Below are 7,596 nucleotides of genomic sequence, written 5' to 3' on the forward strand. Positions count from 1 at the left end.
CCTTTATTATCCATTTGATGTACTGCTGTGTAAATCAGCTCTCCTAGGGGACAATTCTTGCTGGTGGATGACTGGCGGGATTTGCTGCTTCTGGTGATATATAGTAAGACCAGTTAGATCATTCCTTACTATAAATGTAAAATCATGTTTGGCCATTAGAATTTTAGTGTATGTCATGAAAAGGAAAACACATTATCAATAATTAAAACTATCCTAAGTATTTACAGTGGTGCCTTGCAATATTTATGTAATATTAATAAGACCATGTTAAACATTTTTTAAGGTTTAAAAGGCACCTTTTATTATTTAAATTTTTTTTACTTGACATAATGTTCAACTTACAGGAGAGAATAGTACAGAGAATTTCCATGCAGTTTTACACCAGAATCCTCAAATATTGATCACACTAGCTTTATCCTTCTTTCTCTTTATGTATGTAATCTTTTCCTGAACTGTTGGAGAGTGAATTGTAGACATGATGCTACCTTTAACCCTAAATACTTCAAGGATAAGAATTAATTGAAATGAATATCCACATATCCCCAAATTAGGATATTATCTTACAGAATCACATGCAATTATCATAATCAGGAAATTAACTTTGATGTGATATTATTATCTAATATCCAGACCTTATTCATATCTCACCAATTGTTCCATTAGTGTGTTTTATAGCAAAAGAAAAACTCTGGGTTATGCTTTGCATTCAATTGTCACACTTTATCCATCTTTGATCTGGAACATTTCATCAGTCTTTGTCTTTTATGACATTGATATTTTGAAGATTATAGATCTTGTAGAATATGCCTCAGGTTGAGAATAATCATTTTAAAAGTAAAAGCAAATGTAACACACCTATTCCAAAGAAATGTAAAGGGTTTATTAAAGGCCAGACCTTCTCCTTAATGTCCCTCACACAATTTTGCAGTCTCCGAAATCAGTTGTCATCATAGATGGGGCTTTCAAACTTGAAACCTTATTTGGAGGTCATAAGGAGAGAAGGCTAAGACACTTGCCCTTAATTGCTGCGATCAAATTCCAATTAGATGGGTTGACAGTCAGCTTTGTGAGGGCTCGGCCATTCCTCACTGGACTAACCTTCATTTATTTGCAGGTTTTTCAAAGCTACAAAGCCCTCACTGTATGCTTTCATCAAAAGAAATTAAACTATGAAAAGGGTTCACTGTTCACCAGTCCCTCCCTCATCGCTGGGACTATTCAGTTCCCTTGACCTTCTTACCAGTTTCAATAACCTTCCTACCTTCCCTAATAACGAAACTCTGGTCACTTGATGAGATTGCTTCACTGCCTCGCAGCTCTCCTGCTGGTGCTCCTGTTGTCAGCTCTCCTTCCCTTTGTTGTGGCAATGGAAAATGAGTGTCACATCCACCTAAGGAGCAGGAAAAGTATGCAGGTGTCAAGGGGCACATAGCAGGCAAGTCCTGTGTGGTTGGTTTATCAGATACCTCAGCCCTGTCTAGCCCTTAGGTGCTCACCTTCAGGGTACTCTCAGCCTCTGTCGCATATTCCACCCCAGAGGAAGATTCTCCTGTAGGCCTCTGACGGTGACCAGCCCCTGGGGGCTCAGCATCCCCCATATCCAGCAAAAATAATAGAAGAGAAGAACAGAGAGCGGACAGAATCTGCCAGGGTAGCAGAGCCTTTAGGATCACCCCTCCCTCCTTACTTCACTGTTGATTAAAGTTTAAGAACCAGTGGGGTAATATAACTACCAATAGAATGTAAACTACACACCAAATCTATGAATGAAAATAACCTGGAAGGAAATACACAAAAATGTTGGCTGTGATTATTTTGGTTAAGAGGAACTTATAAAAAGAAATTTTTTAAAAAACCACCCAATTTTCTTTATTTTAGAAATTTAAATGAGTCGCTGTTGCTTTTGCTATCTAAAAAAATAGTATGGGCTTCCCTGGTGGCGCAGTGGTTGAGAGTCCTCCTGCCGATGCAGGGGACACGGGTTCGTGCCCTGGTCTGGGAAGATCCCACATGCCGCGGAGCGGCTGGGCCCGTGAGCCTTGGCCACTGAGCCTGCGCGTCTGGAGCCTGTGCTCCGCAACGGGAGAGGCCACAACAGTGAGAGGCCAGCGTACCGCCAAAAAAAAAAAAGTATTAAAAACAGTCTTGTTGTAGTTCCTTAGCATTACTCGAAATATTAATGAGGTATTTTAAACTAACCAAAGAAATAGAACTTTGATATAGAGTTCCACTATGAATAGACTGAAACTCCATTAGTTACACTTCAAAGGATAAATATTAATATTATTCTACCCACTCTGTCAATTCAAGATACTAATTAACTATTCAGGTTATTTCCCCAAATAATATTTAGCAGGTATTTATACTTGGACAAGTAGGTTACTGGAAAAGTAGTAGTTCTGGTAGTCTTTAAATTCTACTAAGCCTATGTTTCTTATTTTCTAAAATACCATACATTCTAATTACCTGAAAGTCCTTTGAACCTTATTAATTATAATAATATCATCTCATTGCCCCAGGACAAATATTAAGGCAGAACCTTTTGACGGTTCTTCCAGTAACACCAACATGTAGTTTCAGATATAAAGGAAGGAACCAATTTAACTGGAGGAACAAGCAGTATCATAATAAAGAGATTTTCATACAGAAGGATGTCTTTATATATATATATATATATATATATATACACACACACACACACACCAAGTATATTTTAATATGACAATGTCTGAGATACTTCCAGAGAGAAATAAAGCGATGCTTTCTCTAAAAGCTTATGGGCTAAGTTAAACGGTAAGTCACTTGTTACCAACCTCCAATGTTTCCTATTCGTTGACTGTAAGATCATTCCGTTGTAAGTCTGCCACTTTCTATGTGATCATGTGTAAATTACTCACCTTGCTTAGCCTAAGTTTCATAATCTCTGAGGAGTTTACTTGCCTGTTTGATTTTGGTGAGGACTAAATGAAATTATGCAGGGTCCTTGGCACCCAATAAGCCTACAATAATTATTGGCCATTATTACAACTCCATAGGTTTCCTCATTTGGAAAAGAAGGTGGTTGATTAGATTACGTCAAAATCATTTTCAGAATTTCCTACTGCTACCTAAAAAGAACCAGCCTCTTATATGTTCTACCTTAGTGGAATTTACTTGGTAAATGATTAAAAATCACTGCTGTTGAGTATATATTCTGAAACTTCATTATCAAAATTCTAATTACCAGTTATATTTCATTTTGAGTTTAATTCTACTGGTTTCCAATTTATGATTTTCTTTCATTTTGTATTGAATATGGGAGAAAATATTTAACTTGGGCTACATTTTGTTGTTGTTGAACTTGATTCATCATTTTATTGAACTGGGCGCATTGTCCTAAATAGTCTTTTGCCTTGGGCTCTTGGAAAGTAGGTCTATCAACACTGTCCTCTGTGGTGACCACAATTCATTCAGCATAGTCATGGCTACTAATATAATCCAAGTAGGTGGTATGATAGTCGAACGGCAGAAAAACACTTCTAGATCATCTGTAGAGACTGTAGCATAATCTAGGTAAGTGTAGATGATCAAGTGTGGACTATAGTTCTAAGTCAGGTTTATTTCTATGTGGCCTTTTGTTTCACTACTAAAAAAATCACTAAACTGTTATGCTGGTAGTTTCATTATTATTTGGCTTAGCTAGACTTTTAACTTATAAACAAACAAACAAAAAGGACCTATTAGCAAAACAGTTTATTCCAAATGGTTTCTTTGAACTAGCAATACTGATCTTAAGATTAAATGCAGAGCTTTAAAATTATAGAATTCTTTAAAATTGTGCTGATCCTGGAATTTTCTTCTCCTATCTTGTCCTTTTGTTTCAGTAAAAGAGTGGCATTCTTTTTTTTTGTTTCTTTTGGGGTTTTTTTTGTTTGTTTTTTGCGGTACACAGGCCTCTCACTGCTGTGGCCTCTCCCGTTGCGGAGCACTGGCTCCGGACGCGCAGGCTCAGCGGCCATGGCTCACGGGCCCAGCCGCTCCGCGGCATGTGGGATCTTCCCGGACTGGGGCACTAACCCGTGTCCCCTGCATTGGCAGGCGGACTCTCAACCACTGCGCCACCAGGGAAGCCCTGGCATTCCTTTTTTAGTCTCTACCTTCCTGGTCATGACTTACTGTACATTATACGGTTTTCTAAAGGGTGAGCTGACATACAATATAAAATTATACAGGTGTCAGGAAGTGAAACGTTTTATCCTTTTGATTTTCATATCTGGTTAAAAAAATCTACTTTCCTCTATCTTCATGAAAAAGAATCTAATAGCATGGCCTTTCCCCCTCAATCAGAAGTTATTTTCCAGGTCATCAATCCAACTTATTAATAGTTAATATTCTTCGAAACTCCTAGTTTGAATAGAATCCTCACAGATTGTTATTTTATGTCTGTGGTTTCATTATCTGGTTTCCTCCACTTCCAACCAAAGCTTTCAAAACTTTTCCCCCTGGGCTTCCCTGGTGGCGCAGTGGTTGAGAGTCCGCCTGCCGATGCAGGGGACGTGCGTTCGTGCCCCGGTCTGGGAAGATCCCACATGCCGCGGAGCGGCTGGGCCCGTAAGCCATGGCCGCTGAGCCTGCGCGTCCGGAGCCTGTGCTCCGCAACGGGAGACGCCACAACAGTGAGAGGCCCACGTACAGCAACAAAAAAAAAAAAAAAAAAAAAAAAAAATCCCCCTCTACTCTTTTTTTTTTTTTTTTTTTTTTTTTTTGCAGTACGCGGGCCTCTCACTGCTGTGGCCTCTCCCGTTGCGGAGCACAGGCTCCGGATGCGCAGGCTCAGCGGCCATGGCTCACGGGCCCAGCCGCTCCGCGGCATGTGGGATCTTCCCGGACCGGGGCACAAACCCGTGTCCCCTGCATCGGCAGGTGGACTCTCAACCACTGCGCCACCAGGGAAGCCCTCCTCCTCTACTCTTTAAAGTAGAAAATGGGTTGTCATCTGGGCTAATATAACCTGAGTTCTCATTGCTTAGTAATGTATTCAGCAGGCTAAACCAGTCCTTTCTGAACTATTTGACAAATAGTAGGGGTATGGAAATGTTTTTGAGTTAATAAATGTTCAGCTCCCAAAGCAAGTTATATTTTAGCAAACTTATGAGTAGATATATATTAAGGGAGTCATTTTTAAAACAAACTTTTTATTTTAGAATAATTTGCAAAGATAGTCCCCGGGGGGTTTCCATACACCCTTCACTTAGTTTCCCCTAATGATAATATCTTGCATAACTGTGATACATTTGTCAAAACTAAGAACTGACATTGGTACAATACCATTAAATAAAACTACAGACATTTTTTGGATTTCACCAGTTTTTCGACTAATGCTCTCCCTTCCAGGATCCTCTCCAAGATACCACATTACATTTAGTTGTCATGTATCCTTAGTCTCCCCTGATCTGTGACAGTTTTTCAGACGTCCTTCATTTTTCACAACCTTGACAGTTTTGAAAAGTACAGCTTGGGTATTTTGTAGAATGTCCCTCAATTTGAGTTTGATGCAGAGTTGTAAGTGCCATTCCCGTTGCACCCTGTCGGGGTAGAAGATATCAACATGATTTATCGTTGCCCTTGATCCCTTGGTTAAGGGAATGTATATCAGGTTAATGTAATTATCTCTAATTAAAAAAAATAAAACTATCAATGCAGCCTCCAGATATAGTAAAGTAAGATATTTACAAACATGAACTTGACATATAAAAAGTATTGAATTTTAATTACAATTGCATACCACTTATTCAAATAATGATTATATATTTATCTCAGTGATATTGCTGTCTCTCCTTTAAATGAATAATTCAATTTATTACTTATCTTAAAATATCTGTGCAGTGACTGCATTGGAATGCATAGTAAGATTATTTCTGTGTTTTCTTTGCCATATTAAAGTTAAAAAGTTCTAAAAGTAAACTGCACGCAAATCAAAATGTTAAATCATTGTGACAATAATGTTGAAGAAATATTTCAACAATCCCTAAACTATCATTCATTGATCCTAGGCTGGAAACCCATATCAAATGGCAATGCACAATCCTGGAATTTCTGTTCCCAATAGACAATTATCTGGGGAAAATTGGGCTTTGGTAGATCACTTAGCCACCAACCATACACTGATAAACTGCAGCACATTAATGACAATGATATTTGTTTTTTATTGTATTTATTTATTTTATTTTATTTTATTTTTTTTTTTTTTTGCGGTACGCGGGCCTCTCACTGCTGTGGCCTCTCCCGCCGCGGAGCACAGGCTCCGGACGCGCAGGCTCAGCGGCCATGGCTCACGGGCCCAGCCGCTCCGCGGCATGCGGGATCTTCCCGGACCGGGGCACGAACCCGTGTCCCCTGCATCGGCAGGCGGACTCTCAACCACTGCGCCACCAGGGAAGCCCTATTGTATTTATTATAATACTCTTATTTAAATAATGTTTATGTATTTATTATTAAAATGCGCTTATTCTTGCACCATGGGAGAGTCACTTTAATTTTGATGATTGCAAGTGTGACCTTGAGCAAGTCACTTAACCTCTCTATGCTTCAGTTTCCTCATCTACAAAATGGAAATAACTGTACATCTTTGCTAGACTATTAGGCATCTCACACTTAACACACCCAAAAACAAAATTTCTGATTCCAACCTACTTCCACATCTGCCAAATCTGCTCCTTCCTCAGTATCCCCACCTCAATATATAACAACCTCACCAATTGCTCAGGAGAAAAGCCCTAGAATCTCTGGCTCCTCTCTTTTACACACACCCTACATCTAATCCATCCACAAATCCTGGGCTATTACACTCATGTCCCTACTTCTGCTTTAGCTGCTCTACAGTGTGTCCCCCATAAGTAGCCACAGGGATGCTTTAAAATCGAATCACTCCTCTTCTCATAACCCTCCAATGGCTTCTTGTCTCACTCAGAATAAAAGCCAGAAAAACTGGTAATGGCCCACGTGATCTGGTCCCCCTCATTCTCCAGCCCATCTCTTACCCCTCCTGCTGGTTGCTCATTGCCCTGCAGCCACACGGGCCCCCTTGCTATTCCTGAATTGAACGTGCTGTGCCTCAGGGCCTCTGTACCAGTTGTTCTCTCTGCTTAGAAAGCTCTGTCCCTGGGTATTTCCATGACTCACTTCCTTACCTCCTTCCACTCTTAACTCAAAGCCTTTCATGACTACATTCCATACCTTCTTTCCTGCTTTCTTGTTTGGCATAGCACCTCTTACCATCAGGCACAGTCCATAATTTGCTTGTTTATATTTTATTGCTTGACGCCGCCTTCCTCCTCTCCCTGTCTTCTCTCTACCCCCTCCAAATAGAATGTAAGCTTCCTGGAGCAGGTATTTTGTTTTGCTCACTGCTATATCCTCAGGTGCTAGAAAAGTGCTTGGCACATAGGAGATAATAATTATGTGTGTGTTGGAGGCCCCCAAGACCACTCCCAGATCTGGTGATTTTCTAGAAGGACTGGCAGCAGTCATCACAGAGTCGTACTCACAACTAAGACTGCTTACAGAGAAAGGCTACCTGGTGCATTCAGCAAGAGAAAAGGTACAGAGGGTGAAGTC

The sequence above is a fragment of the Hyperoodon ampullatus genome (genome assembly GCF_949752795.1).
Source record: "Hyperoodon ampullatus genome assembly, chromosome: 10".
NCBI lineage: Eukaryota > Metazoa > Chordata > Mammalia > Artiodactyla > Ziphiidae > Hyperoodon > Hyperoodon ampullatus.